Here is a 16,473-nt window from a genome sequence, read left to right as displayed (position 1 = left end):
ATTGCCTTGTCTACTAATTTGAATGTTTTAGCCTCTTAATCTACATGGATTTTAATGAAAACTCTTTTGACTGTTAGTTCGCAGATTTTCCTTGCATTAAAAAAGAGCCTGAGGTCTTTTTCATTGAAGTAATTGTCCTAATGCAGTGAGAAAATGCCAGCATCTAGAAGTAGTGACTTAAAAGGAATGAATTACTATTTTAATGAAAGTAATACAAGTTACTAATTCTGACTATAAGAAAACTTCTGAAACAGTAGGGCAAAAAAAAAAAACACCAAATCTAAGAAGTCACATCAAATCTTAGAGCACAGCCAGAAAGTAAGGATCAAGGGTATATACGGCGCGATTCCAGAGTCCTGGAGGCAGCAGTAGTTCAGAGGACAAAACCTCATGGCTGGAGTTGGGAGAGCAGCAGTTTGGAAGTGGGGAGGTTGAGTTATTGATTCTGGACAGCAGCAGCAGCCGGTGAACATGCATTTCTCGTAACTTCCTTTTATTTTTAAGAATTTGCAGCTGACAAAGAGGATTTGACTTGCGTGTGTTCTGGAGCCTCCTGTGAAACACAGGTCCTTCCAGACCTTGTGCTTGTTGGCACGTCATTGAAACCATTCTGTCCAAACAGGGCCCTGAAAGTCTTTCTGGCTCCCCACCAGTACTTGGTATTTTTGCTCTGAATGTAACAGTGCATGAAATACTTAGATTTAGAAAAGATTGGGCTAGCAGATATTACTAGTGGATGTCTGCTTTCCCAGAAAGTGAATAACAGACTTGGTCATTCAGGCATTGGACCTTTGCAAGAAAAACCTTACCGATCTGAAGGTATCTCCAAAATACTTATGGCTCTTCTTTCCCCCTGGTAGCACTTAACAAGAACCACGTTTTGCAAAGCCTCCTGACCTGCCCATGGCCCTCTCTTTTGCTGAAAGCTCTCACCAAGCGAACAGGGATGTCATTAATTCCTGTAGCTTCACTTCAAATTTCGCAGATGCCAGCATCCTGGAACCTTTCTGCCCCACTGCTAACTCCGAGTTTTCCAGACACAGACAATTCATCCTACTTCACAATAAAATCTTCACTCCCAAAGTTTAAGTATGTCCTAAATGTTAAAAAATGGGTGTCACAATGGAAATGTTTTTACGCATTTCAGTGATCACCACCAGCCTGCAGCAATAATTGAATGTGATCCACGGGTGTAAGGTGCCAACAGAAAGATCCATTCTACAGAATCACAGAATCACATAAATCACAGAATCACAGAATGGTTTGGATTTGAAGGGACCTTTAAAGACCATCTAGTCCAACCCTCCTGCCATGGGCCGGGACATCTCTCACTAGATCAGGCTGCCCAAATCCCTCACTTCTTCCTTTTGTGCGACTGAGTGAAATAAAGACAATCATGTCAAGGTTTCTGACATTTTAAATCTTTTCATGTTTCCTTCTGCTTTTGTCACTCTAACTGTTCTGAAGCCAAAATGGTTCAAAACACTGTAGAGGAGATGAAAACCAAGGGAAAAACTAACAATAGAGATTTCTTTGTCTCTTATAATGGACAGAGAGGGAAGAAAAGATGAAGAGGCAAAATTCTAATATTTAAGAATTCAAAGTTTCAGTTTTGAATAAAACAGCTATTTAAATTGAGAAGGCAAAATATTCTTGTGGAAGATTTTGGTGTTGAAAGCAAACACACCATTGTAATTTGTGGGGAAAAGGCTGCAGACATAAAATGGTAAGTGGAACCACAGAAATTCCAACTAACCATGAGTTAGAGGAAATAGTAGTTCTGTAATACACTTGTATTGCTCAACAAACATGGATTTTTCTTGTGATTGTATTTAAGATTGCGGCTAAATTCTTCTTTTTAAGTCACTGAGTGTCATTACGTATGGAATATGTCCTCCTCCAGTCTCTAAATCCTGAAACCCGGAGTGGGCAAAATCATGTATGCATCCTTTCTGTGCTACAGCAGCTTGCACATTTTTGTTTCAGGAGCACCAAATATGTATAGCAGGTGCCATCTTCTGGCAACGTCATTTTTGGAAATTAGCACTGATCTTACACAGCGTACATACAATAAAGTGTGATGAACTGATTAATATTTTTGAGTGATCGTTAACGAGGAAGAAAAATTTTATGTCCTTGAATTTTAATAGAAAGCATTAACAGTTCAGAAATGTTAGCTAAATATTTTGCTTTTTGTTTGACAGTTCCTAATAGTCTTGTAGTAAAGAACTACATGTTAAAGGTTTAAACACATAAATATTAAAATATATATGATATTTTAGAATGCTCAAAATGACAGAATTTGCAGGTAGGGGTTAAGTTTGTCTTGTAACCAGTACAGCTGGAAAAAGGGAGCCAGCTTTAGGACTCAAAAGAAGGGTTGTGAATTTATCTTCAAAGTCTTGTGTAATTACACACAGAAGAAGCAGGAGTCGCAAAATGTAATGGTTTTCAAGAAAGACATGTCTTGACTAGCACCAAATTGAATGCACAAACATGGAAAAATAGTAAAGAATGAAAGCAGATAGATTATAAACCACTTTTATTTGATTTGGATGTATTTAGATCATTTAATTAGCTTTCATGAACAATTACTGAATTCCCGTAGCATCCCTAAGTGGCGAACAAGTATGTCTAGGCCACACGACAATTTCACGGGCATGGGGTCTCCACCTTCTGGCATTCAGCAGTCTTTTTCAGCCAAGAGATTGCCCTGTGCTCAGCAGAGCACCTTCACGAGAGCTGTGACGCCGATTCTGTCACAAAGAGGAATGAAGCACAACGGTGAGGATTTTGCTCCAGCTAACTGCAGTCAGCGTTCATCCAGGATATCCCAGTCCTTTTGGTCTCAGTGATGATAAAATAAGGAAAAAGAGCAGGCACCTCTCTGCACAGCTGTTTGTGCCTTCCTGTACGTGTGATGTCCAATACAGCCAAATGCACACAAGACCCCCAACCAGTAGGGGTAGGAGGTCAGACACCAGCTGCAGAGTGATCTGAAGACGGCAGGGCACCTGGGGCTTCAGAAACTGAGGGAATTGGTAGTAAAAAAGATGACACTGTGCATCAGAGGAAGGATCAACATTATTATAGTGTGGGCAAAGTGTAAACTAACAGCTACATGCATTTCAGGACAATGAATTTAATATTGTCTGATGCTTTGCCAACATGTTTTATGTAGCCCATCGGTGTAGTTCCTTCTGTAAAATGATCCTGTGATAAGAGAGTGGGTGATCCAAAATAGGTGATCCTAAAAGAGGATCATAGGTCATTGGCAGCCCATGAAGTCCGTGACCTCGAAAAGGAGCTTCTTACTGTGGTCAGCTATGACAGTAGTGGTTGAGTATTGAAGCAGAAATGGTTAAAGGGTTTCCTTTAGCTGAACCTGAGAGCAGGGCATGTTTCTGGGAAGGAAAGCTGTCAGATCTGATTGGTAGGAGCTCCTACCACACATGTGCTCCATTTCAGGACAGCAAGAAATCCTAGTGGTCTGTCCCGGGACCAGGGTGAGTGCCTGCCATGGAGCAAGGTGGGAGTGAGCCCAGCTGGCCCAAAGCACGGCGTGCAGTGCTTCAGAGAGATGGGAAGGATTTTAGCAACTCTGCCGTGGTAATTGTGTCGTGGCTACAGCCTTGTTAGGTGGTGGCTGTAGGCATCATCCAAGTGGCCCTCCGTAAAACAAAACCCTTAGGTTGTGCTCAGGAGAATTTTGTTCTTAAAAAAGGCACAGCGCAGGAGAGTCCCAGAAGCACTGCAGTGGATCTCTGTCTTTATATAGAGTAAACATATCTGCGAGGGGATCAACATGATGCACATACTTATAGATCCATGTAATGCTACGTGCTTTCACATGTGCTACAAGCAGAAACCTGCATCTCAGCTGCTGCAGCTGGGATTGTTTATATTACAGTTTTGTCGTAAAGCCAACAAAGTGCTGTTCGCTGAAATTACACCTTTCGCAATGGCTTTAGAAATTCCCAGTGTTTAGCACTGTTTTTTTGTGGGGCTTTCTTTTGCTTGACTTTTTTGCAATTTGCTCAGACCTTTCAGGGCATTTTGCTGAGACAGCCGTAGAGGGAACCGCAGCCGTAGGCAGGGCTGGTTTTGCCATTGTTGCTCGTCTGGGAGCAGCGAGCCCGTCCCTCTCGGGCATCCCAGCTTGGCCGAGCGCTCACTGCCTCTCGCCGAGCTTGTGATCTTCCTCCGGCACAGCCTGCTTCCACAGCCCTAATTGCTGGGTTTGCAAGGCTCCTCGTTACAAGCGTTTTTGCGCTTACTGAGGCATGTGAATGAAACTTGTCTGCGTTTGCTCCAGCCCCATAAACAGCGCTCGTTACAATGCGGGCTGTTTGCCTGATTATTCACAAGTCTGAGCATCGGGGGCTTCGCTCAAGCGCTGCTCACACGGGGCTTGTTTTGCAAAGCCCTATCACCACTTCCATTGTGGGGTCTTTGTCTGGGAGTTTGAGTGCTATGAAATTCTTTCACATCATGTTGCTTTTAGAAAAGGAGGATTAAAAAAAAAAGAAAAAGAAAAAGAAAAAGAAAAAGAAAAAGAAAAGAAAAAAAGCCAACCCCACAGAAACAGCTTCTTTGCACAGTGCAATATTGTTTTCCAGGACATGCCCCGCAAACAGACGCCGCCATGTTTTGCTCTGTGGGAACAAGGACTGTTTCCCATTTGTAATTCTCATCTCTCCAAGCCAAAGCCTCATTATAATCTCTTTTTCCCTATTTAAATAATTATTGCCTATTTCCAAATTCCAAAGGTAGAATAAATTAATAAAACCTGGAAATTGCTATCACTGATATAGGGAAGATATAAACCGGCCATGTTTTTCTCCTGGAGGTTTTAGCTTCAAAAACTGGAGTGTAACTGTTCTGATTGTCTATAAACTTTGGTAGCTGCTGGTAATTTCCATTAATTAAGCATGCAAATATATGACAGAAACAATAAATTGGCCTCAGCACTAACAGTGTTCCTCCCATGTTCTCCTACAGGCAGAACTGGTACAATGGTATGGAAGAGATCTAATTCATCCTAATTTTAGTCTTCCTCTGGGAGCGGAGGAAATCCAGCTGGGTTGCTACTGGTATTAGTAATTTTGACAAATGGAAGATTATGTCCTTTCAGATAAAAATTACTTGATTTCTTTCTTTAGCAACATTTACAGCAAAAGAAAATACGATGACAATTAGAGCATTGCTGGACGATCGCATTACCTCCAGCATGCAGTGTTTCTTTCTGTAGGTGGAAACAGAGCTTATGGTTTATAGGAGGCATCAAACTAGTGCAAACTACTCCTTGGTAATGTGCACGAATGCTGGTTCCATTCTTTACTGCCCCGAAAGGACCATGTTGTTGGAGCTCAGGAAATTAGTCCTTAAGGTTATTGATCTGTTTTCTCTCTGGCCATGGAAGAGAATGTGTGAGTCAGAGAATGTTGTACTGACAGTACACATTTATTTCTGCAGATACTCTTGTTTTACAACTGAACAAAATGAGGAATGCATTCATATTTAAATCTCTATCTGTAGTCACCACAGTTTCCCAGAGAGCTCTACAAACCCTGCTATGGCCTTAGATCACACCTACCTAATGTAAAACATTTTACCTAATGTAAAACATTTAATCTAGTTTTTCCTGCTAGGTCTCATGATCTGCCCCAGCCCCAGAGTTCCTGGGTTACTTCCCCCCAGCCTCCCCATAGTGTCCCACAGAACACTTGTTCTGATCTTGTGTGTGACTCGTCTTTCAATGTTCAACATCTCTCTTCTCTCCATCCCTGTGCTCGTTTGCTAAATATGTCATGCCTGTGGACCAGAGCCATATATTGTTGCTCATCATTTCCTCACCTGCAGATCAAGTTTTACATAGTTGGAGACAGATTTGCTTATTTTGATTAGCTGCATCATTCCTGTGGTTTTGTATCGTCTCTTCTAAGCAGAACTTGTAGAACCCAGACACAAGTTCAAATTCTACCTTATACTGAGGTCAAACTGTTCCCCTGGGATTTGCCAGTACATTTGTTTACTAAAGCACTGAGAGAAGCCAATGGAAAGCAAACCCAGATGAATCATATTCAGTAGCTAAAGACAAATTGTCTCAGGTAGTAGCTTGGCTCCACTCAGCCTTTTAACTTCTCATGTAAGAAGGAAAAGTCTCATATTTTTCAAACAAACACAGCTGTATTGCACTAGCTTTATTTTCCTGAATTATTTGTTGTCATAAAATCTCCTAAACTCTTGATTATCTAACTTTGCTATTTTTGAGGCTCATCATTTTTCTTACATAGTTTTCTGCTTGGAAGAAAATGCAATAAAATCACTTGGGGTATAAGCCCAAAGTAAGAACTTCTCCCATAATAATTCAAGATTTTTCTTCAAAGTTTCTGTGTTTCAGGATGTGAAGACAAACTCAAGTAGTTTGTTTGTTTGTTTAAATATTGCTGCCTTTTTTTTTTTTTTATAGCTTGTGTATGATCTCTACAGACATTTCTGACAGAGATTGGAGTATTTAAAGACTTAATTCCTAGGAAATTTCTGTGTCACCATTACACAAAAAATATGTTCTTAGTAACCAGCTGTGTTATAATTTACTGTCAAAGCTGCAGACATTGTGAATGTGCTGTAATTGCACTGCAGCAAGAACTACTGGAAGAGTCAGGCGGGAAGCTGGAATTCAAGGAATTAAGCTTAAACAGAAGTCACACTTGCATTTTCTTGTTCTCATCTACGATTGTTTGAAGTGCTGATATCTGGAGAGAAAGGCCTTAACTTTTACTTAAACTGAGGAAAAATCAGTGTCTGTCAAGTGCAGACTGCAGTGGCAGTGCAGGCATGAGTTTTTTCAGAGAGGAAAGAGATTTCTCCAGCTGGGGATGGGCAGTTTTAAGACTTGCAGGCTGCTCTGCTACTCTTGGCTATTATTGCCTGTTGTTTGTAAGGGCCGCTAAACTCTATGAAAGTTTAAAGGAACATGGCCATGGACTTTCTTCTCTTGTGTTTAGATTAGGAAAACAGCTATGCATAAACCTTGATGGCAATATACGTGTTGAGATTTATTTCTGCTTAACCTTGGAATCTCCCCGCTTGGATCACAGCTGATTTTATCAGAGCCTATTTGGAACACCTCCCTCGGCAGCGTCCATAGGGAGCGCTGCTGGAACGTAGTTTATTGCTTGTGCAGAAGGTACCAAAAGGCAAGTTGTGGTTTGAAACCATCTGGCCCCAATTCTTCTTCCAGATTCTGTGCTGTGATGACCCCAAATTCTTTGAGTCATCTGGTGCTCTAAAAGTGAGCCTGACTCTGTGCCCAGTGAACCACAATGACTTCTTTAATAAAATATGTGGTTGAAAACTTCATGTGGAACCGCACTGTGCATAGTGGTCTTGAAGGCTTTACACCATACCAGGCCATTTTTCTAAAACTAACAGGCTGGGTTTTTTGTTTGTTTGCTTCTTTTAAATGGTATGCGTGTGTATTGACAGCCATGCCCACAGGAAACCTTAATAAAAAGGAGGTCACCTTGTCATGTCTTTGGATTTTAAAAAAAAGGAAATATCCTTTAAGGAGATCCTGTACTTTAATCCATTTTGGCCTGGTGGAATATCTGAGACGGCAGTGGAGTATCCAAAGTCTTTAGTGAGATGTAATGAAATCTTTATGCTGAGGTAACTTTCTTGCTTAATAGCTTGGTGGGAGAGAATCCATTATATATTAAATCCATCTTTGTCTCTGTGGAGACATTCATTTTAAAGTAACATTTTAATCATGGCTGCAGCCCACAGGGGAAAAAGAAGATACCCAGAGCTGAATAATGCATGTCCAACTACCAGAGGGGATGCTCTATTAACTCTGATTTACATACGACTGCTTGTTTAAATTTGTAATATCACCATTCAGATGGCATTTTGGAAAGGTGAAGACCTGGGTTAGCGCCTACTATAATTCAAGGAGTAAATGAAGAGAGATAATATTTATAAATATTTAAAATATTTAAAAAATATTATCCAAAAGCACATATTGTCAAAATAAGGCCAACCCTAGCCATGATCACTGTGCTTTTCTAACGAATCCTCTTCCAGGGTCCTTTGTCTACCTGTCTGGCTTAGAAATTGTTTGCCTGGGTGTTCTTCACTGTGCCTATTTTGGTGGATCCTTGGCAAATCTAGGGTGAATATCAATGAATATCAACAGAGAATCCTCTACCTGGCGTTGCTCAGTTAGTGGAATAGTAGCCAACGAGTAGACAAAATAGTGCAGCCTGCTGGGCTGGAAACCTCTTTGCACAGACAATTCTGTGGGCAGAGAAATTCTCAGAGTCTCTGGCTGTGTCTCCTGGCTGGATTCTGCAGTGTCCATGCAAGGGGAAGGTTTCATGCAGCTGGACTGTTGGGAACGGCACTCGGCCATGCATTTTCTCTGGTGTCCAGTGAAGAATAACCCCGTGCTCCATGTATCCTTTCAGAAGAGCTCCGATGGGATACTCCTGTGCATCTGTTTTCTTGATACCTGCAGGAACATAACATCTTTATGGACTCTGTGTCACCATCAAATATGGCTGCAGTCCAAGCTAATGAATAAAAGTCGTTATATTCAGCGGACAGAGAGAGAGCATGATGAAGTCTGGTGGTGAGAGGGGGCCTGCCTACTTCTGCCTACTTCCAGCCCCTTGCTGTAGCACTTGCTCCATGTTCATTTCCATCACTGTGCTGCTGCTTTCCTAAATGGGATGTGGAGCTGAGAGGAATTTAGGCTGTGGAAATGAGACCAGATGACCATGTGATGCAAAAGGAAATCTTCATTCGCAGTCTTAGAAAATCAGGAAATCGGGAAATCAACCACTGATTGCTGTTGGGACCAAGAAAATGGAAAAGATGATTTGTTGCCACCTACTGTTACTCGTGGTTGCTGTACTTGTATTTTTCTCAGCTCTGCTGCTGCTGTTCTTCTCTGTGCCCCTGTTCTGTTACTTTCCTTGAAAGAGATTGCAAGATACACAGAAGGTGCATTAAGGCATCACCAGCATTCCCCACCATGCACACTTTCCTCTGTACTCAAGTTGTATCTCTGCCTCATTTGCTCCAAAAAAAAAAAAAAAAAGTGACACGTAGACTCCCAAACCAGCAGCAGAGTTTAATAGTCAGATGCTACCCACTTCCTTTAAGAGAGCCCAGCTTTCAAAATTGGAATAGCCAAGAGTGGAATTCACACACCTCATTTTAGGCACCACTTTCTCTTAGCACTTTCTTGCCACATCAAGAAGTTCTGCTCAGTTCAGCTTGGCCAGTTATTTTGAGCTATCTGGTCTAAGGTGAGTGTTCCTAAATTTATTTTCCAGTAGTATCTCCTGGCCGCTTAGGGCTGTGTGCATACGGGGAGACACTTCACCATTCTGGCAGCATCACTGTTGGCGTGTGCTGTGGTTTGGGAATTTCTGGTTTAAGACATCCTTTTGCTGGGCTGGCCCTGCCTTCATGGAGAGCTGCTCAGCTCTGAGCTCCGAGCTGCCTGCTCCTGCCCTTGTATTTGCCAGATCCAGCATCACTCGCTGCTGGCAGAGGCAGCTGACAGCACCATACCCACAAAGGTATAATAGCCTCCTCTGAATACTTACAACGTAATCTCTCTGAGAATACTTTCAGGGTTTGTTTTATGAGCTGGAAGCAGTGAACACTATCATAAATGCTAGCATATAACACTGCGAGAGGAATGGTTGTAACACATAGTTACTGATGTTAATACTAGCACATTATCTTGTGATAGCTGTGCAATTAACTGAGTCACCGCTATGCCAAAATCTCATTTGTCTCCAAGCACCCCACAAATATGCTGTGTTCACTGGCTGTGCTTCAGTCTGATAGCTTTTTAGTCGGTGCATTCTCTTTGTGTTTGGAGAACAACAGAGCTGTGGAGCCTTTGAAAAGATGATTAAGGATATTAATTTAATGAATGGTTTTCTCAAAATTTATTTCTAGAAGATGCTTTTCTGAATGCTACTGATACAGCAAATTCTGAAACTTAATTTCGTTTCAGGAACAAAAATGTTGTTGTGATACAACTGTCTGCATTCTGTTTGTCCTGATGAATCCCAGTGGCATTTGTTTATTTGTTTTCAGATATTCACAGAAGTATCATGGACAGAACACTGAGCAATACTCGAACATCCCAAAAGTGAGAGAATATCCCACCTGCAGAATGATTGCCTCTTGGTTTTTGGCAGGAAAAAAAAAAAAAGAAAAAAAAAAGAAAAAAAAGAGGACCTTCACATATCAAACACAGTTAGGATAAAGCTCATCGGGGGAAACAGTTTTATGATACAAACCATGATTTGTCCCATTTGCGTTAAAATGAATCCAGCAGTTCTTTGCTGGAGAAGTTGTATCATGAACGTGTCAGAAAACTGAAGAAAACTGATGGAAAGGAGTCGCCTTTCCTTGCATAACAGCTCTTCCCTTTCTCTTCCTTACTGGAAGCTGAAGTCTGATTTTTGTTTACTTAAAAATAGCTCTCTGGCCTGGAGACACAGCTGGATCTAAATGTGGGATGCAATTATGCAACTTTCACTTAAATCATGACAGAAGTAGATGCTAGCCTAAATGTCAGTGAGCGCTAGGTGCAAGCACAACTGCTCCTCTCCTGGCTGCTGTAGTAGCTCAAGAAACAACCGAAGAAAAACAAAGAAAATCAGAGTTTAGCAGGGCTTGAGAAAATGATCCCTGTGGCCTCAGGACAGTGTTCTGTTTCAGTCAGATGCTGTTAAGGTTTAATAAAACAGAGGGATTGGGAGTGGTACATTCATGCTGGAGAGTTTAATTGTGACCTTTTGTATTTAGGCAATATTTTTTTCCCAGCTCAGGAATTAAACGTACTGGAGAGACACTCCTCAATGTGACATCAAGTATCCTTCTTCCCCTGAAGATATAAATGTGAATGATGAAAGCAGGAATGTGGAAATAAAAGTGTTATTTCCACACTTATAATGCCAGCTAGCACTTGTTACCAAACTTGTGAAAATAACACGATTTACTGTAATAGTTTACACTTGGCTAGTGAGGTATAAAATATCTTTATCTTATAGCCATATAAACTATAGTTAAATTAGGCAGAAGAGACACACAGAGCAGCTCCCACAAAGAGATTAGGAACTCAAAAGCATGAGGAATACAAGATAAAGGTAGAACATCCCGATCTGAATATGTGTTGGATGGGAGTGAAAGGGGTTGAACCACGGTGAGGCCGAGGCAGTTCACCTCCCAGATAATTCTTACTCTGAAACAGAAGCTGATCCAGGCTGAGGCTGTAATAACCCCGTGTCACCCTCCAGCATTTTCACTGATAATAAATAAGGACCCTAAATGTGCAAATGGTGAAATAACATGATTGGTCCAACTACTTGGATTTGTACTGAAACAAAAAAAGTTTTGATTTGAACAGTATCCTTAAAAAAATATACTCTCGGCTACTTAATTATTTACAGTAAAAACTAGAAATTTCAAGGCTTGTTTTGCTTTGTTTTCATGGAGGCCATCTGGATTACTCAGAGATCTGAGGTGAGAGTATTCACTATTCTCCTCTTTGAGGTAAATGGGGCTATCGAATTTTCCCTTCCACACACAGGAATTAGTGGTACAAAAATAAAGGAACAAACTAAAGAGCTGAAAACAGCCTGGGCTGAAAAAAATCTCAACTGAATTACACTTCTCCCATTTCCCTGATGTGATAAACCTTACACTCTTACAAGATCTGTCTTTTAAATGGAAAATCAAATGGGAAACCTCAGCACTTTGCTATTTTTTTTTATACATCATGAAATATTGAACAAAAAAGAGTCATAAGCCATTTTGTTGACTTTATAGGTCTCCTGAGACTTCTTCAAGCTCTCTTCTTGATTGCTGCCATACATCTGGAGTGAGAGCCAGCCAGAGACAAGATGGCAGGTGTAAGTTGCTCTTGGAGATGTAATACATTTTTCTCCACAGCAGGCAAGACAAACACTGCCTTTCCTGTTTCCACCAGAAGGAGGAGAAAACTTTATGAGCTATGCTCTCACCCCCAAAAGCCAATTGCATTTTTCCCAAAAGTTTCAACATGCCTACAATTTCCTCCTATAAATTGAAATATGTGACTTTTTCCTTTTTATAAGATTTTTGTTGGGTGGAAAAAATATTTTAGTAGCTAAGTGGGAAAAAAAAAATTGCATATTTTTTCTAAAATAACTTTATTATTTAATGTGGTGATTACATGTGTATGAAGACTAAATCACAGGAATTAAGGCTTTTGAATATAAATGTAGTTATAATAAGATATAATGTTCAGTAAAATTAAAAATGCTTATGTCTATAGCAACAGAAACCAAGCTACTGAGAAAACTTAATCACGGTAAGCTTGTGAGAGACAGAATTTGAAGTGAGGAGCCTTCCCAGCTCGAGTGCTGCTAAAACCAGCTGCATCAGAACCAGCTTTTTCTGTAGCGTGCCACCAGGTGGCAGTGTAGGAGAGAAAATGTTTGACATGCCCACGGGAAGTATTACAGTCATTCGTGGTCTTTAATTAGGCACTTGTGCATGGCTGAAGTAGCCTTTTCCTTCCATCCCTCTGGTACATGCATACACGCAGCTCTATTATATTAACATTTTATCTTTCTATATCATCAGTTATTAATTTTACTGGTCTTGAAAGTTATTTGAGAGAGAAAAGAATGTCTTCAAATCAGGATGTGACTCACGTTCTGCAGAAGTGCACTGTAAGACTTTATGTGCTGAAATTATTTCATTTTGCTTAGCAAATCCACAAGAACTCACTGCAATTCTGCAGTAGTTAAATCTCTCCAGTCAGTTCTGATCTCACATTCTTTTTATTTATTTGCTTCAGCCAATGCTCCCTTTGAAATGAACCTCCCTGAATTGTACCTGTCTGTACCAAAAAAAGGCTGGGGTCCAGCACCACTGAGTTGTCATCAGTTTTAGTTTTCCTCATGTTCACAAAACGATTGTGCAGGTAACTGTAAGTGAGCTTTCACATCAAACAGTGCCCTCCCTTGCTGTAAAACACTGTGAAAACACAGTGGCAAGCACCAGTGGAAAGTGAGGGCTCCCCAGGCCTGCGTGTGCCCCACGTGGCATTCACAGTGCCCTTTGCAAGCCCTGAGAGCAAACCCTGACTCTGACTCTAGGAGCAGGACCCGGTCTGTCCCGGCTCTGCTGACCTGCTCGCTATGGTTCAGAGCAGCTGCAGGGTGGTTGACTCAGTGCTGTCTTATCTGAGATCTGATTGATTCTTCTTTTATTGACAAGTTGTTGAAATCCCCCAAGAGAAAAAGCAGGAGTCTGGGGGGAAACTAACATGCAGATGTTATTAGAAATTGTAATTAAAAAGAAATTCCTTCGTTATGAGGCTTTGCCTAGAAACCAAAAGACTGTATCAAAGCACATGTATCTCCTGTATACTATTAGGCTATTAAGTGTATTATTGAAATATGCAAATAATGGCTGTTAAGGCAGAATTAAAAGGAGAAGCCAAACGAGTAAAAAAGTTTGCAGATGGCATGCTGATTGTTTAAAGATACTATACTAAAGACTGAAAGCAAACATTTACTACTTATCAAAGGAGACTTTAAAAGGACCACACGCACACAGAAAGCTGGCATGATTAAACAGAAATATGAAAGAGGCTGTTAGAAATAAAAGACAGTCTTCAAAAAGTGGAAATTATGTTGAAATGAGGCAAACAGAAAAGAACATAAACTCTTCCACATTTAATATAAACCCTTTATAAAGTGGGCCAAAAATATTTTGAGGAATAACTTGTGATAAGCATAAGAATGAATAATAAAACTTTCTCTAAACACATCAGAAGCGTGAATTGTGCCAGACACTTTATAGGTATTCTATAATGTTTGGGATATAAAAGGAGCATTTAAAGAAGATAAGCCCAGAGCAGAAATGCTAAATGAATTTTTCACATTAATGTTCACCACGGGCAAGCTTAGGCAGGTCTCCACTGCAGAATCTTTTTTATGGGGCCAAGTCAAAAAATTATCTCAAATTGAAGTGTCAGAGAAGAAATTTCAGATTAGATAGAACCAAATGGTAACAAATCACCTAGATTAGATCAGATTCTCAAAACACTTCTAAAGGAAGCCTGATAGATGTGACAAATTATTAACTGTGATGTAACTCCACACTTAGTTTGGCCTCTGTTCCAAAGGAATGAAATGTGACAAATGTGACATTGCTTTTGTTTTTAAATTCACGGGGATCTCGGGAATTACAGACCAACAAGCCTGTGCTCTGCATGGAGTAAACTGATACCAACTGTGATGAAAAATGGGCAGACGTAGCTAACCGTGATATGAAAAGAGACCGTTAATAAAGCTTCTGCAAAGGGAGGGTAAAAAGCTCAAATGATTAGAGTTATTTGAAAGAATCAATATGCAAGTGAATGAGAATGATTTGAATAATTCCGTGTAGACGGATTTCCAAAAACCTTCAGTGAAATCCTTCACCAAAGTGTGCTAAAGAAAGCAAGCATGAAATACTGTATGTTTTCTCACACATTAATATGTAGTTGAAAGACAAACTTCGGAAAGCAGGATAGAGAATGAAAGGGTAGTGTTCCATTTTCACAGTAGAAATAGTTCAGTATGAGGTGTTCTTCAAGGTTTTATGCTCAGTCCTATGCTACTATACTTCTAGAATGTAAAAAGAAGTGAATTAATGAAAAGAAGTAAGTGGTGAGGTCATAAGCTCAGCAAATGATGCAAATCAAGAGCCAATTACAACGGGATGCAGAATGTTCTCCTAATACAGAGCAATTTGGCAATAAATGGTAGATGAAATTCAATGTTAAATGCAAAGTAATGCCCATGGGGGAAAAATCCTCATTATAATCATACAAATACAGCTCTAAATAAGTTATAACAACTGCTGAAGGAGGTGTCTGAGTTACTAGAGAGATACTGTATGCAAATGCCAGATTAATGCTCAGCAACAGCAAGCAAGCAGAGCATTAGGAGAAGGAAATGGAAGTTACACAGAAACCATGATGCAATTATAGCACTGATGCAATGTCTAGATCCAGATTTACAGATTTGACCCACATTTTGAAAACTGGTCATGCTCTTAAAAAAATTGTAGAAGAAGGAAAAATAGTAATAATGGCAACATGTGTGACCAAAAATAAGGAGTGGCTTCCACAAAAAAAATAGCATGAATAAGCTAGGGATACTTTAAATTGGCTAAGAGGTAACTGTTGGGGTTATGATATGACAGAGGTTATAAAACCATTAGTGGCATGGGAAGAATGAATAGAGAGTGATTCTTCCCTGCCTCTCACAGTTTAAGAACTGGGTTGCCTGAAATGCCATTTGCAGGTGGTAGGATCAAAATCAAGGGAAGGGAATAGTTTTTTCACACAGTGGTAACTGAACTGTGGAATTCATTGTCACAGGATAGTCTGGACTTGCAAAGTTCAAATTGATTGAAATAATCCTAGAAGAAAATTTAATCAAGAGCTGTTAACTGCAAAGACAATCACTCCTGGGTTTGGAAGGCTGTGTTGATACCAGAGAGGATTTTACTGGGGAATATCACAGCTTTCTTACCACGTTCATATATTTTTTCCCTAAGCATTCTGTCTTGGACATTGCCAAAGACAAGATATTGTGCTAAGGGAATCTTGAATATGACCCAGAAGTGGTGGTGGTCTTACAGTCACTCTTATGATCTATTTTATGAGACACTAAGTACAAAGAAAGATACTTTCTCTTCCATGGAGTGAAAACTAATCCATGTGTTTATGACATAAGAATATATTTATTCTGATAGGGGTTGCCATGGCACAGCAGTCGCCGTCTCAGCAGTGATTCCCACTCTACAGAGATTTGAAAAGCCCACAGAGGCAAAAGGACATTAGATACGTGGCTAAACTGTACCTCAGTCAACTATAAACAAATGCAAAAGTCTACTTTCGTGACAGAGAGACACTGGTTTCAGGGAGCTCTGTTGTGAGAGAGGGATGAAATCTGTAGACCTGGCGTTGTGTTGTGTGCACCTACCTGTTGCACTGTCAGTTTTACCTCTCCTTTTTACAATACTCAAATCTAAGTCAAAAGTTGCCAGTATCCCAGGAAGATACAAAGGAATTTTTCACTAAAATGTTAACCATTGCTACAGGATTTCTCCCGTCCTAAACTACAAGCCAGATCTACAACTCAGCAATTTCTAATGGTACCTGTCTCTTTGCATGGATCTCCCACTAGAGGCAGGGAGCATTCAAGTCTTTTCAGCACCACAGTCCTGTTGTATTTGCTATAGAGCTAACTTGAGTTCAAGTGCTGTCGCTGTGCACTTTTTATGCAGATGGTTTTGTTCAAGACGGTGTGAGAGCCATTAATGCAATGTACATTACAATTTAACTTTTCAGTGAAAACAACTTCAACAGTTTAAGCATCAGTCTTTTCCCAAGTA

The sequence above is a fragment of the Cygnus olor genome, chromosome 2 (genome assembly GCF_009769625.2).
Source record: "Cygnus olor isolate bCygOlo1 chromosome 2, bCygOlo1.pri.v2, whole genome shotgun sequence".
NCBI classification, from domain to species: domain Eukaryota; kingdom Metazoa; phylum Chordata; class Aves; order Anseriformes; family Anatidae; genus Cygnus; species Cygnus olor.
Note: the sequence above shows the minus strand (reverse complement) of the source record.